This window comes from Conger conger, chromosome 15 (genome assembly GCF_963514075.1).
Source record: "Conger conger chromosome 15, fConCon1.1, whole genome shotgun sequence".
Taxonomy (NCBI): domain Eukaryota; kingdom Metazoa; phylum Chordata; class Actinopteri; order Anguilliformes; family Congridae; genus Conger; species Conger conger.
In genome coordinates, this window is record NC_083774.1 from 30,450,051 (window position 1) to 30,476,685 (window position 26,635).

At 46.6% G+C, this 26,635-nt stretch overlaps 1 protein-coding gene across 5 annotated transcripts in view; it reads right to left on the minus strand.

Moving 5' to 3' along the window:
• sema4ba (sema domain, immunoglobulin domain (Ig), transmembrane domain (TM) and short cytoplasmic domain, (semaphorin) 4Ba) overlaps nucleotides 1–26,635 on the minus strand; it is a 97,090-nt gene that overhangs the window by 45,860 nt on the left and 24,595 nt on the right. The window contains exon 1 of one of the 5 annotated variants that reach the window (XM_061222412.1): nucleotides 23,380–23,625. The exons of 3 other annotated variants lie outside the window; for them this stretch is intronic. The gene's annotated coding sequence lies outside the window, so the exon portion shown is untranslated. Of the gene's footprint in view, nucleotides 1–15,040; nucleotides 15,264–23,379; nucleotides 23,626–26,635 lie in introns of those variants that run through there. One more of the 5 variants, XM_061222410.1, reaches the window with a different exon arrangement.

A 26,635-nucleotide genomic window follows, 5' to 3' on the forward strand; every position in this document is an offset into this window, starting at 1 on the left:
TTGAATGAGACTACTACTGAACACACAAATTCAAATTCTTTCATTTGTCATCAGGCCACTCCTAAGTTGCAACAGAACCCAGTCAATCACAAGAGTAACTTCCCTTTAAACAAAGTGCGAACATTGACCCTTTTATCAGTGCAAAGCTCAATCTTGAACAACAACTTTACTACACCACACCACTATTACGTATACCACCAGCAAGAGTATCATCTGACCAACCCTCATATCCTGTTATGTAATGTGCGAGACGTTGTGAAAATGTCATAGTGGCAGAACCACAAAATATGAGAATGAGATATGATGCATGCCAGTTTAAACACATCCCAGAGAACTGGAAAGTGCTGGTCTCATCCTGCTTTACTACAGAAGTGCCCTAATACCAGCACCAGGGTGGACAGAGCATGCTCTGTCTGAGAGGCATGCAAAGCGATCTGGTTCTCTCTCAAACCCCAGAGAGAAACCCCTTACCTTCCTGAGCATGCTCTGTAAGACACCCATGCAAGTTGATCCTGTTCTCCCAGAAGCCCCAGACAGAAACCCTTACCCCCCTGCAGTCAGGTCAACTATTCAACCACCCGGCCAATTCCTCCTGTCATGACTGTTCAGGCAGGATCCAAACAGGCACTACAATTTCTTTTTTATTTGTACTTATGGATTTAGTTTCCTAAAACAGCACTACAATGCCGGCGAATTGAAGGGTTGGAGCTACAGGGCAACTTTCTCCTCCCGCACTATGTAAACATTAACATTTAGCAGGTTGTTTTAGCTGGAGGGGCTTCTCGTCGATTTAATGGAGGTGCCCTTGTCCTTTTGTGCTGAAGATTTTTTGATCCGCCCTCTATTGTCTGAAGGGCACCTTAGAGCAACCCGCCTCTTTGATTTGTTTTCATTCAGTGCAGAGCAGAGGGAGACATTCGATATGCAGACCGCTCGGGACAAAAGCACTTGAAGGGGACAAGAGAGTGCCTATCGCCGGCTCTTGATGTGCTGCAGGGATATGGGGATGGGCTGGGGACATCCTTCCACTGCCACCGATACGCGAGCCGCGATTGTATGAGCTTGTTTCTCAATGTTCGACGGAGAAGGTGCATTGGGAGCTTTCCGTTTTGTTTCAACCGACCCTTTGGGATAACAGGTACGGAGAAACAAGTGGCTGGATTATCAGACACTGGGGTATATAGTTCACCGGATGCATCACTCTTTCAAAATCTCTTGAGAAAAAGGTCTGCCCCTGAGATCAGCTGCCGTTCTTTGAAGGTCCTTCAGAACATATATTTCCAGCATGAAGGTGTTTCCATCAAGGCAGTTGTGATTCTGGAGGCTGATTCCAAGTTTCAGATCCGCACATCAGAGGGCGGTATCCTGTTAAGGCCGTGTGCGATTCTCACCGGGTTTGACTCCTTATCCTGTACAAGAGCCGATGTTCTAGCCTATATATTCTGCCATCACATTCAATGTTCCCTTTCTACATAGACGCGATGTCTATGAGTGGAGGGGTGGAGCTATGCTCGCAGTGAGCGTTCAAACTGAAGGAAATTCTGAACTTCAGATCCCTTATGGTGAACAGTCGCGATTTAGAGAACAAAGACATGAGGCAATTTTGTCAAAAACAGGTGAGGCAGAAATGTAACGCCAATGTCAATATCTGTGCTGCTGTGGGTTTGGCATGAGGAAAAAGCAGGCTGACACTCGTACGACGCCTCCTGAGGTTTCCTGGTGCACCAGCAATAATACTGCAGAGGTGCTCACGCAAAAACAGAAACAATTGCCCTCAGCCGTTTCTTTCCCCAAGAATGAGGTGTCTGAAGAGATACTGGTCCAACTTCCACTCAGTTCAGCAGCGTTTCTTCCTGAATTTCATCCCAAAGCACATCTGGCCTTCGGTGTTGCCTTTCACTCGAATGACCAAGATTCCTATGAACAGAATTCATTCTTTCCATGGAGAGAGATTATTGTCATCATTTATCTATAGACCTACGTGGAGTAATGGCAAAGGAGCTGTACTTGTATACAGAAAGGCTCTGGTTTGAATCTCTTGTGGGGCACTGCTGACTAAAGTATTAAGGTGTATCATAAATATCCAGCTGTACCTGCGGATCACATATAAATGGCCCTGGCAGCATCTGCCGGGCGAATCAATGATCTTATTTCATTTTTGACAACCTCATGTCCTCCCACAGACACTGATAACTTAAACAGGATAAGTAGGATCCGCTCTTAAACGCAGAGGACCAAAGGCTACCGGAAGAACGACCGGCACACTGCTGATTAATTATAGCGGTGTCCTTCCAGCCACACGCTTAATCAAGACCTAATTTATTCCCGAACACAGGCGTCTCGACAGATTTCAAGCGGTGGAGGCCTGTCGGACAGCGGGCGCGAGCTTCCTTCTCCCGGAGAGACGCGTTAATCAAAAGCCGGCGCGCTTCCGTCTCCGTGCCCACCTGTAGGCGCAGATGTTTCAAAAAGACGAAAAATTTGAAATGGAAAGCGCCGCTTCGCCCTGAGAAAGCCGGCGGATTAGCGGTTTCCCCGCGGCGGAGCCCGTTTAGCATGCAGCCGGGCCGATTATCGCTGGGGAGGAGCTTCGGGAGCTGCTGCCGGGGCGGGCGGAGACAGGGCTCCCGGAGGGGCCGGCGGGGTCGTTTCCAGCGCTCAAATATTGACTTGCCCTCGGTGAGGTTTCTCAAAGTCTAACGAAAATCCGAGGGAGAAACGTGCCTGTAATTCAGCCGTCCAATAACGAGCCACACGCATGAACCCCCTGGAAAGCCGTGTGCGAATCCGCCCGTCTCGCGCATACTCACACACCGGGTCCTAGAAAGCAGGCCTTTCGGCAGAAAGGACTCCTGCGTCTGATCCCTCTGGAAACCCCATTATAGAGTCAAGCCTTCTAGGAAGGATGCCAATGCCTGCAGTGATGTGCTCTGCACATCTATCACAATCTTGTGCTTCTGAGGAAGAAACGTGCAAAATAGCAGTCCGCACGCAGCCCAGTGGAGGCACTCCCCAAAAGACAAAACAAAATCACATCACATTCGGGAGACCATAACAACGTGTAGATTTGGTTTTCAAGAGTTTCCCCATGAGAGGAACTTGCTCATATGCTCCACTGAGATTCAACCAAGTGTTTCGGACTTTCGGTATGACAAAACCTCTTCTGTGTCACAAGAGGCATCTTGTGCAAAAAGAGCAGGAGACAAAACCACTCAAAACTACCCAAAATTACCTAAAACTGGGTTGCCATTTTTTTTTACAAAAAGGATAAGTACCTATTGTATCTCTTTAAGCTGGCTTTTAATGAACCCATTAAAGTTGTATGTATTTATTTAAAATGTATAGAATTTATAGTAATTTCTATTCCTGCCATTCCCCACCCTCAATCATTAATTTTAGCTTTACCATACTGCTTTTATTCTTTTATTTTCTTGTATTGACTGTATTTTAAATGTGTTATTCTATCACCTTGCATGTACTTAAGCTTGACATTTATTCCATATATTCCTGTCATTGTGAAATAATTTCTGCTATATATCTGTTTTGAAGCACTGTGAGCTGTCTGTATGAAATGTGCTATACAAATACAGTTTATCATTATTATTACTATTGAACTACCCTGGGAAGACAAAATCTCTTTACAAACGAGCGGCAGCTAATTCTACTCCACTTTACAACCCCCTGTAAAGTTTTTGGAAACCCGTTTGTGAGGCGATCTGTCGTTTTGTGCTGTGAATTGATGTGACGCGTACGTGACACAGGCACAAAAGCCGTGCCGTGATTTACGAGCATCTGCCTGGCGCACTGGAGGCTGAGGAAGACGGAGAATGTCGAGGTACTCCCGTTCCTGTGTCTGAGACTCTTCCAAACTGCCTGAAGACACAAGCTTTTCTGGACAGCCCTGTGCCTCAAGGCTGGGTTAATGCTGACCCCTGACCCCTGACCCTTGACTCTGTAAGCAGGTTGTGTGGGGTAGCTTCACAGGTCATTCTCCACACATCAGCCCTCACAGAAGAATACACTGATGTACAAAAACCTCCATTTGCTGAGACAAAGAAACAAACACACAACCTGGAGTTTTCCAAGATTAAATTGAATTGTTCAGCTGGTTAACTTAACCAGCTCTTACGATCAGCTAAACTTCTGAAGTTTTTCCAAGATTAAATCGCATTAAATCGCAGTCGGCTAGCTTAAGCGGCCCTTACGATTAGCTTAACTTATCTAGCTTGTATGATTAGCAGGCTGCTAAGAAATAAGATTTTACAAAGTTATATATACCCCCGTTGTTCTCCCTACCCTTATTTAGTTTGGCCGGTTCACAAAGTGGCACAGAGTGGCCTGCAGCAACAGGCACAGGGATCCCCTATCAGATTGGACAGAGATACGGCACAGCTATCAGGAGGGGTCGTATCTCTGACAGTGCCGCAGAGCCTGCACTGACATTGTCAAGGCGTCTCTCAGACAGCCCGTAATCAGAGCAGAAATCAAGCACCCCAGCCTGCAGGGGGAAAGCAAATGCGAACGGGCAATATGTATTGTCTCCTTCAGGGAAGGGAAGGAATACAGGTCTTCTGAGCTTGTAAAATGTGAAAACTAAATTGAAGTTTATGAGCGAAGTAACTGAATCCGTGTTCACTTCATAGCCTTTTGTAATGCGGTGTTACCTAATTCTAGTGTTAAATATACATTTTTTTCTTTGTGCATGTCAGCATTTTCTTCGAGTGTAGGCTGTTAATGCTTTCAGTCCCAAGAGTACCATATGGCGCTGAAACGTAACTACCGTAAAATGGCACTCTCAAACTTATACATTTTCAACCAATCAAAGTGACTGTTATACTATTGCTTTGAGTGCCTATTAACACCCAACTAAATTTCCTCAACCAAACCTCATCCTGGAGGTTTACATCCCAAGTTCACAAAACTAGGATACCTTCAGAGAACATATCCTGAAGCATAATGGACAATCTATTCAAATACAATTAAGCTGAACAAGTTCCCCATTGACAAGAGCATCTGCTAAGCAAGTGAATAAATACATTTTAAATTGAAGAATCCAGTAAAATGACATTTCACAGCATTGATTGGAATACGCATTCCGTACGAATGAATACCAAACTTGCAATTGATAAACATGAACAGCTTAATGACAAAAATAACAACGTGACGTCTGTAAAGCGTAACCCTATAAGGAGCACGGCGGACTAAACACAACGGAGCGGCAACGCTGCCACAAGTGGTCAAGAGAGGAAGCGCAACGTGAAGTGACTGGCGGCGCTTCTCAAACCAGGCACCGGCACGAACAGGACACCAGGTACGGTATGAGAACAGCGCATACGCTCTATTTCTGTCTCTGAAGTTTTGATGAAATCTTTCCAGCCGTCAGGCGCGGCTCCGACGCCCACGCGCTCCCATCCCACGGGCCCCGGGCCCCCGCCTGGCGGCCCCGCCCCCGCCTGGCGGCCCCGCGCCCGCGGCGGAACAAGCCGCACCATCTGCACAACGCGCCGTTCTCATACTTATTCATCGACCCTTCTGGGAGGGCAGAAATTTTAAATGGCGCACGATGCGCCAAAGGGGGGGGTGGGGGGGCTGAACGTCCTCTCACACCGATACGAGCAGGGACTGATCAAAGGGAAACCCGCTCGGGAGAGATCAGCGATCTGGACGTGCCTCAGTGGCGGCCATTTTGCTATAACTGAGGCCCTCTCATTAAATCTGATTAGTCACAGCAGAATGTGTACAGGTATAATTCACTTTTTTTCACGTTATATTTTCATTTATAAGGGCAATTATAGGGCCTTTCATCGCAGGAACAGAAAGTGATTTAAATGGTAAATGGTTGGCATTTATATAGCGCCTTCATCCAAAGTGCTGTACAATTGATGCTTCTCATTCACCCATTCATACACACACTCACACACCAACGGCGATTGGCTGCCATGCAAGGCGCCGACCAGCTCGTCAGGAGCATTTGGGGGTTATGTGTCTTGCTCAGGGACACGGGTGGGGGATCGAACCGGCAACCCTCCGACTGCCAGACGACTGCTCTTACTGCCTGAGCCATGTCGCCCCACTGATTTACATGTTATATGATTCATAGTACAGGCGTGCGTGGCATTATCTCACCAAGGAGTTCTTTGGGGAAGTTGCATACCTGGACATATTGTAATGCAAAGGTGAGGGGGTTGTGGCAAGTACAAACAAAAAACAAGGAGTTGAACTTTTAACCTTGGAAAAACAAACACAATTCCACACCACCGTCTTCTCCCTCCTTTGACTATGTGTAACATTCCATCCATCCTTCTCATTTCCACACTACACAACCAAAACAGTACACCGATATTCACACACCACGTACTTATGTACTTTGAATCCTTAACCGAACACACACTCACAGAGCTGTGTTAAATGTGGAGTAATTCTCATGTGAGCCCCATGCAATTGTTAAACCCTATTCTCATAGCTTGGTAGGTAGTTACAGCTAATCGGGCACCTAAGACTTCATGAATACAGAAAGGGAGTTAGCAACGCAGGCAATTCCTGTGAGCCAGACCTGGGTCAAATACGTAATTGTTTTGGATTCAAACACTTTACTGAGTCTGTCTGGTGTATTGGAGCCTATGAAATACTCTCAAAAAGTGCAAGCCCTGCCTTCTGGTTCTCTTTGTTGGCTCAAGGCGAAATCAATCGAGCACAGAAAAGTATTGGAATCAAAAACAATTATGCATTTGACCCAGGCCTGCTGTGAGAACATCAAAATTGCATTCAAATTAGGATGCGTGTTATTATATGCTATTTTGCATCTTCATTTTTCCATCTGCATTCCCAATTTCAATTTGGCAATAAAACAGGCCTTCTTTGGCCGTGGCTGAAACTAGTGGGTTGAGACACAAGGGCTCACAGTGTTATTGAAATCCTGAACAGAATGAAAGTGGGCCATGGGCCACATAGTGCCAGCCAGCCTGCACTTTGGCCATGCCCCACAGGGTTAAAACCCCTCTATGGGTGGCAGATGTGCTGGATTCCTTTCCAAGCATTCTGGGGAAAATAATGCAAATCCCCTGCAACAATGGGAAGACGGTCCAATCCGCTTTCTCAGAAACCAGCCTCACAGATTATACCACACAATGCAGTCCAAATACACCCATAGGCTACAGGTCAGATTAACTGCAAACTGTAACTTTTCTGCTCACTATACTAACTGACCCCCCCCCAAAAAAAAAGGTGGTCCCGCATGACATGTACATACTGGCTTGCTCAGAAGTCTTCTCACACCGCCGACCCAGATCTTCTCAAAGGAAATCAATAATCCACACTCTCGGCGTCTTCAGTAGTTCTCAGTGATCAATTCTACCTTGGGAGACACACAAACCAGGTCGGCTTTGCTGATATCCTGCCGTGGAATGGAGGTACCTAGTCCCAAATCAAACCTTAAGCGTCCCCCCTCCTCCCCTCCCCTCCAGATTGGTCATTGTCCCCATTCAGTAGAGATCAATAGAACGCTTCTCATTCCTTGGGCCACAGAAATCAGTGGTCACTAAGGTACTGGCATGCAGGACATCCCAGGGATTCCTCAAATTCTCCCTCAACTGAGATGTCCAAGGAGAATTCCATACGGCCGCCTGAACTGTATCCTAGACGACGGGACTCCGACCTACAGGACAGTCAGGCTGTCAATCAAACCGTCGGGGGTGGGCTGATGTCATCCAAAGGCACCAGCTTGTTAGCTGGGCAACAGGAGGATCTGCCAAGGCTTTTTAATGGCCGCTAAACCCCAACAACAAAGGCCTTCACAGCGTACTTGTCAAGTGCGTATCGTCGGGTAGCCTAACGCCCGTTACGTAATTAACCCTGGAGGGGACTCATCCTGTAGGGGTACCTCGTCTCTCTTAAATCACACCTCAAAAGGTTTGGCAAAGGGGTGAAAAAGGAGGGATCAATTTCACCCCTCAGGCGGAGCGAAGGTGAAGCCTTGACAGATTGCTCAATTTCACCGGCATCGCCACATGAGGGGATTTCGAGCCGTTATCAGATTTCGGAGCTCCCTGCTCCCCGTCCCCGGCACATACGGAGTAACACAGCCGAGCCGGCCTCACGGAAGAGCCGCTCCATTAATAAGTCAGCTCCGTTTACAGAAAGAGGGGAAACAGAAACACACAGTAGTGCACTGCTAGCCACGCTTTCCTCCTTTTCCTCTAATCTCGTAAAAAATATCACACGCATTCACACACACACACACACACACACACACACAGGAAGGCTGTCTCACACTACATAGTGTCAAATTTCTGCTCATTGGTTTTCAGGAAAGGAAAATCAGTACGTGTCAGTATGCCACGTTTCAGTGTCATTTCTCTGTTGTCTTAGTGACACCGTATGACATAATTGTGTTTTCCATTTCTTCAATGAGTTCCACACAAAAACAGCACTTTCAGGCATGTGATCTAGTACCATCTTAACTGAGGCATAAAACTTGAATTCTCCAAGGACATAACAAGATGTCTCTAAATGTTCTCTGTGAAGACACTGCTCTATGCTCGTCCCCCCCGCCCCCACCCCCATTCCAACGGGCGTAGGAGAAAGATTCCAAGTCAAAGTAGTCTAAAAGGTCAAAGGTTAAGAGAGTGCAGTTAACGCGTAGGAGCCGACAATGGGTTACAAAGCAGAGAATTTACCATAAAATGAGTGGAATTTCTTTACGCCGTCAATTCAGCAAAGATAACATTGTGTTACGAATGTCTCAGGGGTTCTTAGTGATAAGAGGAGACTTTGCTGGTTTCAGTACACGCCTGCGTGCTGCGCGCAGGTTATATGACAGAAGGTTTTATTCATTCTAGAAAGTTCTACATTTGTAATTTCATGGCACACAGTGTAACGCCCCGAGCAAAAATCTTAGGGTCATGCTTCCCATTTTTCCCCACTTACCTCCAGACATAAATTAAGCCACACCGCCGAGATGTATTAGATACACCGGCTGGGTGTGGAATCGTATCACATTTTCAATTACCAAAACTGAATTAGTCTATCACTCTCTCCCTCTCTCTCCACATCTCCCTCCCTCTCCTTCGCAAGACATGCGGCATGTAATGATTTGGAGATGAAATCGTGCAATTTAATAACAAGGTTTTACAGCAATTTTCCCACTGTGTCTGTGATGGGTTACCGGTCAAAGCGGCGACGTTTTCAATCCAAGGCTCCTATACGGACAACAGGCAGCTCAGCTCCAGGCCCCTAATGCCTCCTTTACCGTTCCCCGCTCCGAAAACGTATCGGCGCCCTGGGGCTAGTAAAGGCAACAGAGTGGTCCCCATCACTCCCGTTTAATTAAAGCAGCAGACACTGCTCTTATCTGCAGATATTCTACCTCTGAAGCGTTTTCACGAAATACGATGCCCCGTTTTCTCTTTTTTTACGAGGGCGTCTGGGACGGTATCGTAAAACAAAAGGAGGAATGGGGGCATCGTGTTTCGCGAAGACACGTCGGAAAAACGAGAACGCAGAATACATTTCTTCTGTTTACTAAACACGGAGGAACGAGGCGGTGACGTCGTCGGCGCCTGATAATAACCTTTCAGGTGACACGATAATCACCTTTAGGGCGTCGCCGTGGAAACGTGCGTGGCACAGGGCGGGGGTGGGGCGAGGACGTGCCTGCTCGCACGGGGGCGCCATGTTGGCCTTGCGCCAGCCGGACCTGGCGGGCCTGTCCACGGCCTGGCCCCGGAACAGTCCGGAACCGTCGCGATGACAGTGGCATTACCAGCATGTCACCCTGGGGTGGCCATTTGGGTACAGAGGGTGGATCTCCACTTTTTAATGCAGATTTCTAAACTTCACTTCTGCTTGTGGTGCAGATAGCCGATTTTTGCGGGAGGCTTCTGCACGCTTGCAGGTCTCCCCAGGGTGGGCAGATAACCCTTTGGGGTGGGCACTGTCCACCCATAGCCTACCCATAGCCCACCCGAAGCTACACCCCCACGTGACGATCTCACTGGGGTGAGGGGCATTTGGGCGACTCGCTGCGACTTCCGACGTTCACGCGCAAACCCCACCCTCGCGTCTCTCCGCCCAAACCTTCAGCCTGCACCCCCCGAACCGCCACCCGGTGCGCCGCATAGCCCTGGGGATGTGTGCAATGCGTCCGGCTAACCGCTAACGTCCCGGCCCTCACCCACAGACAGGACAGGAGGAATGCACTGTCTGCAGCTCCACTGTCATTCAGTGCCAGCCATCACCACACAATCCACACAGGGGAGGAAGGGGTCTGAAATGCACACTGCAAAAAAAAGCCCATGTCTAAGGATGTCATGCCTTTGATCTTCTGTTTAATTATTCATTGAATTTTGCTTCCTGCTCCCGACACCTAAATGGACTGCGTGCGTCGGAATTTATATATATTTATTTTAAAGTAGAAGGCTTTTTCTGGAGTTACTTTTAGATCGAGCCTACTGCTGCGTACTCAGACGTCATCGGAGAGCCACGGAGCCAGTCGAAATAACGTCAGCGGGACCGGGCGCTGACAGACTGCAGCGCAAATGTTGAGAGAGAGAGAAAGGGAGAAAGAGAGAGAAAGAAAGAGAGGGCCGTGCCTTCACCAGAGGATAAATCACCGCGCCGTATCGCACAAAAGGCTTTGATCTTGTTTAACATCTACACCGGGCCTGTCTTGCAAGTATATACCACACGCTGATTTAACACACCATAAAAATAATGGGCCCAGCCCTCATTACCATAACAAAGAGTTTCAGGCAGAGACAGATAAACATGGACGGGAGGGGGTCTGCGAAATGCCATTGTCCTGGCCCCCGCTGCTGTCTGAAGACCAGACCTGAGGAGAGAGGGGCCTGGCTCTTCCAGGAGGGTCAGAGCAGTGAGGTGGGCTGGGGCAGACAGGGTCGGTGCTGCTGGGAGCACTCGCTCGCTGTTCTGTGGGTTCCAGCTATGCCTTAAGTGCCTCTTTCCTCCCTGTCATGCACATCTTCCATTTCAGCAGGACTGCAGAGCAGAAAAGCATGCGGCTCTCATCTCCTCCACAAGCACTATGAAGCTACAAAAGCTATTTAACAAATAACTATTTTAAAAATATAATTAATAGAAATATACAAATACTTGTATGGATAATTATTTGTATGAATAATAACAAATATTATTATTCTTGTTAACCCTAACAGTCCCAAGTGTGCCATATGGCTCTCAAGCGTAACTACCATAAAAACCCAAGAGTGCCATATGGCACTTTTGACCTTTTTCCTTTTCAACCAATCAAAATGGCTGCTATACTATTGTTTTGAGCCCCAATTTAAACCTTAGAAATTTCTCTCAAGTTTCGAAATTTTCTCAACCAAAGCCAAAACCTCACTTCACATTGGCCACGGGACTGAAAGGGTTAATAATAATAATAATATCTACAAAGGTTGAGCTTGTGTAGCTTTTATGAGATTTCCAATGAAAATTCAGTTTTCTGAGTGAGAGGAGGCAATGAAGGTCCGGTAACCAATGGCGTGAGCAGGAATGTGTGGGAGGGTGGGGCTGGTGTTAGAGCTATAAAGGGTGCAACCTGGAATGCTCTCAGATATCAAATATCTGACCGAGAGGGGGGGGGGGGGGGGGGTGCCTGGTGTATTCATTCACCGACCCCGATGGTCCAGAAAACAGAGGCGGTCATGCACATGTGTGTGACCTCACGGTCTCTCTGCGCGTAAGTGCGTGGCGCAGAGTGCAAGGGAGTCAAGAAACAGAATGGAGGGGGGTTTCTCCCAAAAATGCAGTCTTGGAGGCATGAGAAACAGTGGAACGTACGGATGCGTTTGTGGTATCCTGGTCTGGATCTTGTACCTTTTGATGTTGATGCTTTTCTATGGTGAAAAGCACTGAATTCACCGAAAACCACCACCAACGTGCTCCAGCGACATTAGTATACACACATGCACACACGTATGTGCACAAACACACACACACGCACACACACACACACACACACACACACACATACATACATACATACACACACATAAACACAAGGAGACCTGTGTACTGTACTCGGTGAGACCAGCCTCCATCTGCAAGGCCTGGGGCACTTCTGCCGATCGCTGTTCCCGTCACAGGAGGTTAAAGGTCATCGCTGAGGGTGGACGTACCAGCCAGAAAACAGAGATCTGGCCCGAGTCCAGGAGCACAGCCTTTTCCCACATCGGGTCCACCACAGAGGACGGGGGACGCAAGAGGAGGTACTTCTGCTTCCAAAATTACATGCTCGCGAAGTTCCCACGAGCCAGTGCGCAGCGAGCCAATTCCCCCCAGACCCGCGCTTAACCTCCGGGTTACCAGCGGCAGGCAGTTCCGAAACTGCCCCTTATTTCCCAGCAACCCCCACCCGCGTCACTGCCCGTTCCCGGCGGGGCGAGGACATATACACACGCACGACTCGAATGGAAAAGCGAGTCTTCCCTCCCGCCTTTGATTTCTATGACATGTGTGGAGCACTCACTGGGGATGGAAGTACAGGGGGTGAGGGGGGGGGGGCGACACTGATTGAAGAAGATGATTTTTCCATTCAGGACTCAGAGCTGTGCAAGTCATAAAGGAAGTCTCCCCCCCCTCTTGCCCCGCACAACCCCCTTGATGAACTGTACTGTACGTGTGCAACTCTGCACTGTCTGACCTTGAGTGAGAGTTTTGCGACTACAAGTATGCAATACGGATGAACAAAACACATGAGTCTTTTAAGAGAAAACTGACGCAAGGTCTTGGCTTCACGGTGTAGAAATGATGCCAGTTTTCAGGAGGACTGGCGCACGGACACGCAGCAGCTGATGTCAGCTTTTAGCTTCCTTAAACAGATGATGCATAAAAACCGCGTAAAAACCAAGCGGCGACTTGTTCAAACCAAACGTAACGCGTTCAAACCAAACAGCGACACGTTCACTACACTGCTGAGAAGACCTTGGGGTTGAGCAGGCAGACGACACGGCGGTTTTTCTTTTACGTTAAACCTTGGTGACTTCCACCCTGCAAGGCCACGGGGCTAAATCAGTCTCTTATTTACTCACTCCTCACGGATGATAATGTCTGTCATCACATCTGAAGAGTGCATGTGATGGCAAGTTTGCCGCAGCTTTGAGTGGTGTTCTTTTTCCTGCTTTGTTTTGCAGACCACGTTGGGCACAGTGCCGAGTGTAGCAGAGGAGACGGCCGAACGTGTATTTACATTCCTGATTTTACAACCAGAGCCGGGTTCTTGGCCCGATTTCTCTCAAGCCAGGTAGAGTCTGCGGTGTACAACCAAACCATAGAAGAAAAAAAAAAAAAAAAAAAACAATCAGAGCAACACTACCCCAGATGTAAGAATGTGATGGCGGTTGGATGGGTTGGTGGGGGGGGGGGGGGTTAAGCTATATGAGATGGGCTACTATCCATAACTGTACTGCCGTGTTGATGCGATTGCTGACTCTGTTCTGTCAGAGGTCGCTCCACTTGTTTTCCTTCACAAAGCCTTTCTGCACAGTAGCACCCCTTCTCTGTTGACTTGGTCTCTCCTTTCACCCCTGTGCGATTTTTAGCTGGGATCCCAGAGTAACGTTACTCAAATTATGGCCACTTCACTCACACTCCTCAATGTGCAGAATTCTGACATTTCAATAATTCTGACATACTAATTTCAAAATCCGAACGCGTTCTCTTCGTAATATTTAACCCGCTCGACAAAAGCAAAAGCTGAGTGCGGTAAAATCTTTTGTGGCAGTCTGTAGATGGCAAGATATGGATGCAGCGGGCACCGTCCTTCAAACGAGTGGCCACAATCTTTCTGACAGTGTCAACACACAGCTCATTGTGGAGCTCCCCGAGCGGTAAGGCTTATGCCAGCTGTTATCCTAAGGGGTCCGACCTAAAGAAAACAGAGGCAGGTCCGCACAGACAAGCCTTTCCTCTCCCCCGATTAGCACCCCACCCTTCCAGAAAAAAGGAAAAAAAAACTATAATAAATACTGGCAAGTTCCTAATATGAACTTAATAACCGCCCAAAAGAAAGGTACAGGTATCATTTCTTAGGTGTGGTTAGTTTTTAATTCACACTGCTTCCTTTCCTCTCTTGTAAAATAATCAGTTTCACTACTTGGCAGGACCACTCTCTCCATTCTCCTGCTATCCAGTTGCATGTTAAACACCATCCGCCTCACTACCTGAAATAAAAATACCTGGAAAATAAAGCAAGCAACTTATGTGACTGTTTCATCAGGCTCCTGGGTCATCGCTGTGCTGTGCTCTGCAAATTTGGGAATTAAAAATCCCATGACAGCAGTACAAGAAACGTTCCCTATCTTCTCCTCCTAGTTGGGTGAGCACCTGTCCCAATGGAAAATCAAAACATGCTGTTTACACATGGAAACGCGTCACTCCCTCGTGCAGAGCCTCGTAGTAGTAATTAAGTTTTAGACGCACCGCTTGGCACACACCATGATGTCAAATTACGTAAAATATACAGAAGCTACGTTAACAGTTTTGAAAGCAATGGGAGATACTCATCATTCGGAACAAGCTGGTTGTTGTGCTGAACAATAGTTTATAGTCTGGACAAGTTATTTTCTGTTTTTGTTCAACCTGTGCAATGGCAACAGACATTTCGCATATCCCCCGAGAGAGGCCCCCGGCAACGGAACGGAGATGTGGAGCAGTGCGCTTCACTGCACGCACTCAAGCAAAAATAGCCCCTCTCGCCCCGTACTACCCCAACTACCCCCTTCTCCTACTACCTCCTGCCAATAAGGTTTACCGAAGCACCCCGGTCTCGTGTCAGCAATAACTCTCACTCTCCACTCTTTCATACACACCAGCGACAACAAATATTGCGCAAACAGAGCAACATAAAAACAACCCATGAAATGATCGGAGAGTGCCAAATCTTTTAAGAACGCGTGGATATGCTACAGACCCAGACAGTAAGATACACACACGTCAATAATTAACAAAACCTGCGTACTTGCACAGTCAAGATATATGCACGTCTGCATGCGAATAAACAGTAAGGTGGATTTCTACTTACTTGTCCACAGGCGTTAACGTCCACGGGTAAATCCTCTCCAGAAATAAGAAAATACCTTATTCGGTGACAAAAACGAGAAATTTAAAGGGGCGTACTTCCGAGAGACTCGATGTGTAGCCAGCGCGATGTGTACCTAGCGTAAAAAAATACTTCAAAGTACAGTAAACTGCGGTTCTGTTTTCGTTTCGCAGTCTCAACTCCTCTATGTTTGAGCTCTCCTTCTCTTGACGCTTGCTGTAGTACTACAGCCTATCGGTTACCCTTTGCCCCTCCCTACGTGTCAGGGAAAAAAGAAAGACAGATATCTATGCTGCCCGTAATTCCGGACAAGGAAACATACGCCACTCGTTAAAGACTGACACTTGACTCAGTAATGGTCTCTAATTTGCATTCATAAACTTCGTCTGAGGTTAAAGTCAACCAACAGTAACTGTCTGTGTTTTACGCACTTACTTACTGGACTGAGTCGTATTCGAGTACAGAGTCTACATGAGTAATATCACGTGTAGGTACTATCCTTCTCGCCCTGTTCGCGTTCAGACTGAACAAAGACTTAAGTGGAGAGATACATTTTATTTATCACCCCGAATTGTAGTGAAGCTGCTTATTTAAATGCCAAGGACAGTTGCCTTTTTATCGTTATGTGACAGATATACGCAATACAATTTTGAACCGTAGCCAACTGCAGGTCCCCGTTTCTTTATAGGTAATGTTAAGCAGACACTGAAACCAAGCAATGCGTGCACCGTGTAGGATCAGCTGGCAGGGCTTCGACTGGTATTAAAATACTCAATCCGGGAATGGATTTAATGCCGAGAGACTCACCCAAGCAATATGAACACGCACGAACTGTAGATAATCTTGCAGAACAAAGTTACAAGTAGTGACTGGAAATGTGCAAACTGCAGCAGGCTGACTGCAGCCTTGCCTTACGTGAAATGTGTTTACTTTAAAGGATTTTCTGGCGTAAACAGGGATAAGCATAGTCTAAGACGTCCGTTGGCAATATAGCCGTAAAGAGCGCCAGGTCAGGTTTTACAAGGTGAACGTCGCAGAAAAGAGTGGATATTCTGGTTCTTCGAAAACAGGTAGACTAACACCACAATTTCGCTTTAGGGAGTCGCGACATCTTCTGCACTGCAAGGAGCTTAAATACTATGGAGGCTGAATAACACAATTTTAGATTCATCAGTATTCCTGTCTGTCACTTAATGCGCTCAAGCATTCAAGTACACACGCAAACCACAGAGAAGGAGCGTCTGAAACGATGCAATGTCATAATGAAACCACATTACTGGACACATTTTACTCACATTGAAACAGGAAATAAGACGTGCTTTATACGATATAAACGAATGGGGGGAAAGGCAGGACTGAAACACATTTGAATGAATATACAGTATATAGTAAGACAGGGGAAAAGTCCAGTCACCGGCTCACAGATGAACACCCTCCAGGTGCAGACCTGGTGACTCGAGACTAAAACGGGGATTTCAAATTTGGGAGAATAAATTATATTCAAAAGATTTTTTTCTGTAATAGGCGTTTAAAATAACAAAAAATAAAACAGATGAAGAATACACAATTCTCAAGATACCCAGGTATTAAAACATTGTATTCAACATTCTGTATCATAAAGTGGATGGACATTACATGACTTGAGATGAACAGACCTCAATTATTAATGCAATTTATTGCACAATAGTTGATGTTGCAAAAAATTCCAATATTAAATAAGAAACTAAAAGCCTACATTTGGGCAAATACCAAATAATATTCCAGTTAGGACCTTCCTGCATTCATTTATAGGCCTTGACATTTTTGTAACTCAAATTCTCGCTGAAGGCAACATTTTTTATATTCTACTCTAAATCACAAGCTCACTAAACAGGAAGTGTCAAGTATGAGAAGTGAGTGTGTTTAATTAAGCAAAGTGCTCCATCAGACCTGACTTCAACCAGCATCCATTTTTCAATAGTTGTGGATTTATTCCTATTAATATTACAACAGCCAGACAGACTGGAAAATTTCCACCACCCTTTCAGTTTAGAATGCTTCGCAGTTATTGAGCAAACAGGAGAACGTATTCTTAACTTTGGACCCACCCAAACCTGCCATTTCCTGCCCTTTAACATATGGAATTGCAATATAAAACGTGTTCCCCAGATCGCATTTCTATAAATGGAATGCAACTTCAAAAACAAGCTTGGGTCGCCATTAGAAAATTATATAATCCAGCATTTTTCCCCATTATGCAAAACCGTAGCACTCCAATTAAGCAATAACGATAGGGAAATTTACATATTTCATGGTGCTAATGTTTTCTCTTTTTGCGTTCGAGAATAGCCTTTAAAAAAACAGAAATAAAGTGCAGATGTCGCAGATCAAACCATGACCGTCGGGGTCCGTGACCTCAAAGGGAGGCGTATGGGAGAGGCACTGAAGAATAGACAGAGGGCACATACTGGGGCTCTGGGGTGACTGTGATCATCTGAAGCGCTCCGGGAGCGCCCTGGGAATGGGAAGCGTTCCGGGTCAGGGGTGTCACCGGGCCGGAATGTCAGACGTGTGTTTGGGCCGGAGGAGAAGCCAGCTGGAGACTCGGGGGTCAGGAGGCGCAGGCAGGGGCCAGGGCCGCTGGGGACAGGTGCTGCAGTATTGTACTGGCCCCTGGACGCCGGTGATCACACGCTCTCTGGAGCGCTGCCGCCCCTACAGTGCTCACTCACCCAGCCTGCTGAGTGTGAGTGTGCCTGTGAGTGTGTGTGTGTGGCTTTATGTGTCCCCCCCTGTGTATGCCTGTGTGTGTGTGTGTGTGTGTGCCTGTGAGTGTGTGTGTGTGGCTTTATGTGTGTGTCCCTGTGTATGCCTGTGTGTGTGTGTGTCCCTGTGTATGCCTGTGTATGTGTGTGTCCCTGTGTATGCCTGTGTGTGTGTGAGTGGCTTTATGTGTGTGTCCCTGTGTATGCCTGTGTGTGTGTGTGTCCCTGTGTATGCCTGTGTATGTGTGTGTCCCTGTGTATGCCTGTGTGTGTGTGAGTGGCTTTATGTGTGTGTCCCTGTGTATGCCTGTGTGTGTGTGTGTGTGTGTGTGTGTGTGAGTGGCTTTATGTGTGTGTCCCTGTGTATGCCTGTGTGTGTGTGTGTGTGTGTGTGCCTGTGAGTGTGTGTGAGTGGCTTTATGTGTGTGTCCCTGTGTATGCCTGTGTGTGTGTGAGTGGCTTTATGTGTGTGTCCCTGTGTATGCCTGTGTGTGTGTGTGTGTGTGTGTGTGAGTGGCTTTATGTGTGTGTCCCTGTGTATGCCTGTGTGTGTGTGTGTGCCTGTGAGTGTGTGTGTGTGTGGCTTTATGTGTCCCCCCCTGTGTATGCCTGTGTGTGTGTGTGTGTGTGTGTGCCTGTGAGTGTGTGTGTGTGGCTTTATGTGTGTGTCCCTGTGTATGCCTGTGTGTGTGTGAGTGGCTTTATGTGTGTGTCCCTGTGTATGCCTGTGTGTGTGTGTGTGTGTGTGTGTGCCTGTGTGTGTTCCCCTGTGTATGCCTGTGTGTGTGTGTGCCTGTGAGTGTGTGTGAGTGGCTTTATGTGTGTGTCCCTGTGTATGCCTGTGTGTGTGTGTGTGTGTGTGCCTGTGTGTGTGTGTGAGTGGCTTTATGTGTGTGTGTGCCTGTGTGTGTTCCCCTGTGTATGCCTCTGTGTGTGTGCACCTGTATGTGCCTGTATGTGTGTGTGCGCTTGTTTGTGCCTGTGTGTGTGTGTGTGCCTGTGAGTGGCTTTATGTGTGTGTCCCTGTGTTCCCCTGTGTATGCCTGTGTGTGTGTGTGCCTGTATGTGTGTGTGCGCTTGTATGTGCCTGTGTGTGTGTGTGTGTGCCTGTGAGTGTGTGTGAGTGGCTTTATGTGTGTGTCCCTGTGTATGCTTGTGTGTGTGTGTGTGTGTGTGAGTGGCTTTATGTGTGTGTGTGCCTGTGTGTGTTCCCCTGTGTATGCCTCTGTGTGTGTGCACCTGTATGTGCCTGTATGTGTGTGTGCGCTTGTTTGTGCCTGTGTGTGTGTGTGTGCCTGTGAGTGGCTTTATGTGTGTGTCCCTGTGTTCCCCTGTGTATGCCTGTGTGTGTGTGTGCCTGTATGTGTGTGTGCGCTTGTATGTGCCTGTGTGTGTGTGTGTGTGCCTGTGAGTGGCTTTATGTGTGTGTCCCTGTGTTCCCCTGTGTATGCCTGTGTGTGTGTGTGCACCTGTATGTGCCTGTATGTGTGTGTGTGTGCCTGTATGTGCCTGTGTGTGTGTTTGTGTGCCTGTGAGTTTGTGTGTGCGTGTCTGTGTATGTGTTTGCATGTGCGCACCTGTGTGCCTGTGTATGCCTGGCCACTTGTGTTTGTGCGTGCATGTATATGGCTTTGTGTGTATGCGTGTCTGTATGCGCCTATGTGTGTACATCTATGCGTGTACGCACGTGTACATGTGTGCGCGTGCGCATGCGTGCGTGTGTTCCAGTGAATGTGTGTGGGTGTGCGTGCCTGTGTGTGTCTGCGTGTGCGTGATTGTAGGAGGAAAGCCAGTCAAACAACTGTGAACAATAGGGAGTTTCTCACACAAAGGGGATTACAAACCACTCTATAGCCGGTAAGACAACCAACACAAAAAGCCCATGTAATCCCACTGTACGTTGTGCTTTGGAGTGTAGAAGAAACCATGGCGAGCACACAGAGGACCCCCCCCCACCTCCCCTTCTTCAGTTAATCTTAAAGTGGTTATTACAAGCTGGCCAAATGGCAGACATGCACAGTTAGCGCACCGGCCAACATTCGCAGTGTCGAGAGCTTAACTTTGTCAAATGCGTCCGCGGTAGTGTTTACGTCAACTACCTGTGGCGCCTCCATCACGGTAAACCTGGAGAGAGAGGGCGGGATGCGGGGTCTTAAAACCTTCCGGTAATTACAGGGTTAATGTACACAGCTGGACACTGACGTCTACATCACCAGACTCTCAGTTCAGGGCCGAACCTTATGTACTTATTCAGCAGGTACCTTCAACTTAACGTACATATATTTTTGAAATTTATTATTTTATATTGTATTATTGTATTATGCAATATATTTACAGGTAACATCCTGTTACTCAGTCTTCTACAGAGTACATTTTCTACTGTTAAGTCATCTCTCAGAGTACATGACAAAAATAAAAAAAAATTGCACTTACGATGACTATCGTTTTTTGGTTAGAACAGCTCTTCATGCATGTTTTGCGATTCATGGATTTGATGTTTTTAATTTGTTGAAGAACCTATGCACTTGTAAGTGTCTGCTAAATGACTAAAATGTAATGTAAGGTAATGTACATACTGTATGGTCCCTGTATGTACTAGTATGTACTCTGTTAGGGAGTAGAATTAACATTTTACTGTGACTGTGCCTCTTTCAGGGATTGAGTACATGTATTCATTCATATGCCAATCGCTGTCGGCGTGTGAGTGTGTGTATGAATGGGTGAATGAGTAGCATCAATTGTACAGCGCTTTGGATAAAGGCACTATATAAATGCCAACCATTTACTCTATTGATTTTGTTCTGAAATACACAACAATATATTTTGCAATATAGGCCTTACACCTCACTGAAAATCAAACAAGAACTTCCGAGCAAAGAGCTCAGCTGTGGTCAGTAATGCCCAAAACCCATCAAGCCTTTTGGCAGGCCACTTCAAGCAAATGAACCTCCAGCCTGCTACTCAGTGACTCAGCTCTCCGATAAGATGTTCCACGTCTCACCCTGATGATGCGTAGCTTACTGCGCGGTCGGCAGGTATTCCGACGGCTCTGTATCACTTGGGATGGGCAGCCGCAGGGGAGAGACGGCCGGCTCTCCCGGGGGACGTGCTAATGCTAATGCTAATACCCCGGCGATACTCGGCAGAGTAAACACGCAAAGCGAACGCTGGCGTCCGGTCATTTATTTATTTTCTCTCTCGACCCCCTGAGAGACGGGGATGAGGCTACAGTGCCGCTGCTGTCCACCCCTCCCGACAGCGCAAGCTGACAGGGCGATGATGTATCTATTCCAAAACGCCGTCATTCGGTGACTGTGGCGCCTCTTGGCTTTGAGGAAGGTGGCTAGCTCTCTTCCTTTCTCTCCTTATTGTAAAAAATAACGATACAACTAAATTTAGAACATGTAGGCTAGAACAGGAATTAGCATCAATAACAAAAACTTCAAGGATTTAATCTCATTCAAAAATCTCTCTCTCTCTCTCACCCTCACTCTATCTTTGTCTCTCTCTCTCTCAGTCTGAATTCAGGAGGGGGATAAACTAATAGGACATCAAAGTGGCTTTCAAAGGACCCTCAGTATCAAACATTATTCTTTTATCTCTCAGGAAGTGGAGTAATCCCTTAAATCTGAATAATGGATTCATTCTGCAGAGCTTGTAGTCGTCTGCCAGTTCCTCAAGTGAGATACGACAGCCATGACTCAGCATTCAGCCAACATCCACCTCTCCGTACAGTCTCAGACTAACTTATTGAATGATAAATTCAATTACCATTATCAAAACCATTATCGCATCATTTATTTTGATGAAAGCAGAATTAAGTTTTAACCCATTTCCTTTAATGCGTACAAATCGACTCCCCGGGCTTCTCAGCCATAAAACAATGTATCACTTACTGAGTCAAAACCCACCACGAAGGAAATATAATAATGATAATCTTGATGACTACGAACTGCCAATCACCCAGCCATCCGGCCATTATATATCTATACCCACGTATTCCTGGTCAGGGTGGCGGTGGGGAGGAGCCTATCTCAGCAGGCATTGGGCAAAGGCAGGAATACACCCTGGACGGGCTGCCGTTCACACACTCATACAGAGGGGCAATTCAGAATTAGCCTAACGTGCATGTCTTTGGAACGGCGGGAGGAACCCGGAGTACTGCCAATCATCTAATAAATAAAACCCTTGCTAGTCTGTGTCAAAGTAGACTATCTCCGTTTATGGTTTTTAATTCTGCATTACCCGAGCTCTCTGATGTCCTTAAAGTTTCATACTTTTGAGTTATCTTAAAACCACACCATTACATATTCATAGTCTGTTAAAATGCAAATTGACTCATCACACAGACTCGGGTCTCCAACTGGCTGGTAATTAGCCGCTACATGTTAATGACTGGCTTTTTTTCTAGGCTGTTTCATAAGATTTCCTATCTCATAGTCGTGAGCTGCCAGAATGTGGGGCAGGGGGCAATTAAATTAAGACACAAGATTACTTTGAAATCAAAGTTTCATATTTTTTTTATACTACTATGTTTGTACTCAAATAAATGGACAACACAACACGGCAGAAATGATTGGTCAACCAAAAAAAGATAACATTAAAGGTACATTCTGCAGAGAATCAGGGAATATCATCTGAAAACTTGATGAACCTGATAAAGGTTTGAATGAATTTCTGTCACCATTTGAGGTGCACTAGTTTGATTGGTCCAATTATATCATTGCTAAGCAACATCGGGTCTGGACACCTACTCTGTTTTTGTTTTTCCCTCAGTCGTGCTCATTAATTTCAGCTCGATTAATGTGTTTCTACATCTCTTGATAGTAGTGCGTCAGAGGTCCTTTGTAAAGTGAACATACCATTCAAGAAGTCTGTGCCAAAAATGGAAACATGTTTTCATCATTATTCCCATAAATAAACAGGTGTAGCTGTCTCAGCTGGTTAGCCTTAAATAGTCCTTCAATTGAGTAATGCCCTTTAAAACTGAATTGTGTGTATAACAAATAAATCACCTTTATGTATTTAGCATTTAATTTGTTTAAGAGACACTAATGAGCAAATAATTAGAACTCTTTACAATCTTCACAGGCTATATATTTACAAGCTAAATTAAAACATTTAAACCTTCCTATATATATGCCCCTCATGTCTCCATTAACATCTTGATAAAGCATTATAAATTGTGCTTATTCAAAACATAATGCCCCAGAAGCAGGTTACTGTACATGTGGTGACTGTAGCGAGGCTTCACGCGAGCCAAAATGGGTGGAGACACCATGTGTTGCCAAGCACCGGCTTGTCTGAACAAATCAAAAGACTCTGTTCTCCAAGCTCCATGACAAAACACAGTAATTGGTTCAAACCAGAGAAAATCGCAGCGTAGCTCTACCTAATGTGGGGTTAATGAAGCCGTCAAAGTGTCAAAGTGCTAACTTCATATATTTTCTTCCATTCTTTCATTAATGACAGCTCGTTTTTTTTATAAGTCCACACGGCACGCTTATGAAAATGTTTCATTTCTGAAAGGTGAAAAAGGCACCACAACGAGATAAACAAATGGCGTGCAAATTTCACCTGCTTCCCTGCAGACACCAGTGCCCTGAGCGACTTGCGATGACACGGTAGCCATTTGGATTTGCCTGCAACACGCTGTTCTCAGCCTCTAATCAGAGAACGCCGTCTGCCCGCCTCCGCGCTTCTCTCCAGACGTTTTCCATTAAAATCACAGCGTCGCCGGCCACCGCTAAGTCTCATACTGCAGGAGAGGGACTGGCTAACGCTGACCCTCGCGGTGAATGAGCAGCTCTGACCGAAACTCGAGTGGACGTTCGGGCGGGGTCATTCCTGAAAGTTGGCTAAAGAGCTACTAAGCCAATTTGTCAGCGACGTGGAGGCGGAGCATCGTCAATGAGATTATGCGCATTTATTTATGTTCTTAAAGTCTGGGCTCGCTCCCTCTCTGACGTCAGCGTTTTTAAGGCTGATTAATGAGGGAAAGCGGGCAGTTCCTCACTGTGCCAGGGCAGCATGACGCGGAACAGCTCGCGAAGAAAGGAGAAACAGGAATATTTTTTCCCTGACACATTTGTTGATGAGAATAAATATTTATTTTCTCAGGGCTAAACAGCATTTCAAGGTCAACAAATGGGAATGGGTGCAGGAGGGGGTGGTGGGGCTGGATGCGGGGGGTGCTGGAGCAATGGAAAAGTACTGGGGAGATGGGCACTCTGCAAAATGAGATTTAAAATGAGAAAAGAAAAGCAGTCACTTAGAGTAGCAATGCATTTAGGCACACAATAAATTAAGGAGGCCAGGTAGTGAGGTTGACCAGGCTCAGATATGCACTCTCTTTCACCTGCTACATCAAGCTGATTACAGTACCTTGACAGGAACCTTTCGTACTGAGAGGGTATCCTAAATTCCGAAAAACATTTCTGGGATTTGCTCAGCAGTGCTGCTGCCCTCCCGCCTCCGCGCCCTGGTGTCAGCAGGACAGCGTGCAGCAACGCTCAGCTCGTCCCAGCTCCCCTTCCCGGGACCGACGCGCAGGGGTTTATTAAAATCTCCATGACTCACCCGTCCCGGACTAACCCGCCTCCTCACCTGTGCTTCTTCATCAGCGAAAACGGCACCCAAGATTTTTTTGGGGATTACAATTTGAGCAAGTGGCACCTCCACAAGCCTTATCCACAAAGTTATTAAATCACACCCTCGGCCCCTCTGCCCTCCACCCCAGCACCCCAGCGCCTGTGGAAAGGACGAGAGAGCTTTTGGGGAGAGTGCGCCTGGGCAGACAGGCTGTAAGCCTCAGGGCCTAGACGGGCCTGTGTTTAATATTCAGCTGGCACCTTATGGGGGCACTAAATCAGTCTTTGGCTCCTCTGGGGGCACTTCACCTCCATATGAAAGGCACCAGTGGCCCACTCTCTCCTCCTCCTCTTCCTCGTCCCCCCCCCACCCCCCCCACCCCCCCAGACGGGGCGCGACAGATTGGCTGCTCTTGGCCAAGGCTGGCGAAAATAATTAAGGAGACAATACAGATGTCAGACTAAATCTTCTCTTCCACCATTAGAGATGACAAGTAGCACTGAATTTAGTGTACATAATCATCGTCTTGCTCTCTCTCTTTTTCTCATCTTCAGTCTGCTATTGCTCTGTAAGAAAGTTCAAAGCGCTCAGTTATGAAAAAACAGGAGGGAAAATACTAGATAAGTCAAACCAAAAACAAAAAACGCATGTTGTACAAGTCTTAATTGACATTACTAAACATGGTTTTGGGGGCAGTTGACCATAACCAGACGTAAGTAGTATTTGTTTTAGATTCAAATACTTTTCCATGCTCTTTTGATCTTGCCTGGTGCAGTTGCCTGGTGCAAGGAGCAGCAGATGGGCAGGGTTTACACTTTTGGGATCATTTAATTTGTTCCAATACACCAATCAAATTCAGAAATGTGTTTGAATCCAAAACCAATACTGCTGAAATCCAGTAACATTGAGTACGGTGAGAGGGATTCCCTCCTATCTTAATCTCATCAGGCCAGAGCAACTTCTCGAGTGAGCCTCCTCTTCCAGCCCAGTGACTGCGCAGATGCACTGACCCTTAAACCTTTTAATATCAGGACCCAAATTAGAAATACTTTAGTATCAGGCCCCAATGGTACATTTAGCACCATTCAGGGACCTGTCAAATGCACAAAACTAGCATACCCTAGTGAACTAGACTCAGCCCATACACTCCCCTGACCTGTACCTTCACTCTCAGAAATAAGGGTAAAGTGGAGGTACATTTTCATTCTTTAAGGAACACATTTCCTGAAAGTACCCTGAAAGGTACAATACTATTATTTTGGGTAGAAATAAGCCTTTTACAAACAGAAAAGGTACAAATGAAGTATTAATCCAATGGCAAGGGGTATAATTTTTATGTGCTTATAGGGTACATACAATCTTTGTACCTTTTTCAGTACTTTTTGTACCTTTTTTTCTGAGAGTGTTAAAAAAACATTTCTGTAGAGTGGTAAAGGCAGCTTCAGAGGAAAGTTTGTTCGAGGTCTCTGCGGCAACAAGACATCTACAAATATGACCGGGCAGTTGGAATTAGTCGGAAAAATATGAGCTAAATGCTGGCTTGAAAAATGAGACGTGCCACTGAAGAGGTGGAGTCATTGAGAGGTGTGGGGATTTAAGGTGAGGGGTGGGGGTAGGGGTTGGGGTGGGGGCACAGGGCGTGGGACAGGGGTGGGGGGCAATCAATAGTGCCTGTTGATCCCAAAACTGCATCCAGGCGTCCAGCTGCAAGAGAGTAAATACACATTTTTAGCACCAGCCAGCTTCCCTGGGGCTTAAAACAAAATGATAATTAGCTCTGACTGCAAATAAATGGCAAACAACTTCCAGCCTCCTCAGGCACCCTGAACTCTGGTCTGAAGCTGTCTACATGTCTGGTGGCTGGAAAACACAATCTCCCCTCCCCCCCAAAAAAAGCGACCGCAGTCTGATCGAGGGCGATGTTTTGTTAACGCCACTGCTGCATTCTGGAGGTGATTTTCACACTCTGTTAACCTGCGTATGGAGATACGGTCATACAGTGTGACACCGCAGACCGTGGTGGAGGTGATTTTTACACTGCGTTAACCTGCGTATGGAGATACGGTCATACGGTGTGACACCGCAGACCGTGGTGGAGGTGATTTTTACACTGCGTTAACCTGCGTATGGAGATACGGTCATACGGTGTGACACCACAGACCGTGGTGGAGGTGATTTTTACACTGTGTTAACCTGCGTATGGAACCACAGAGCGTGGTGGAGGTGATTTTCACACTGCGTT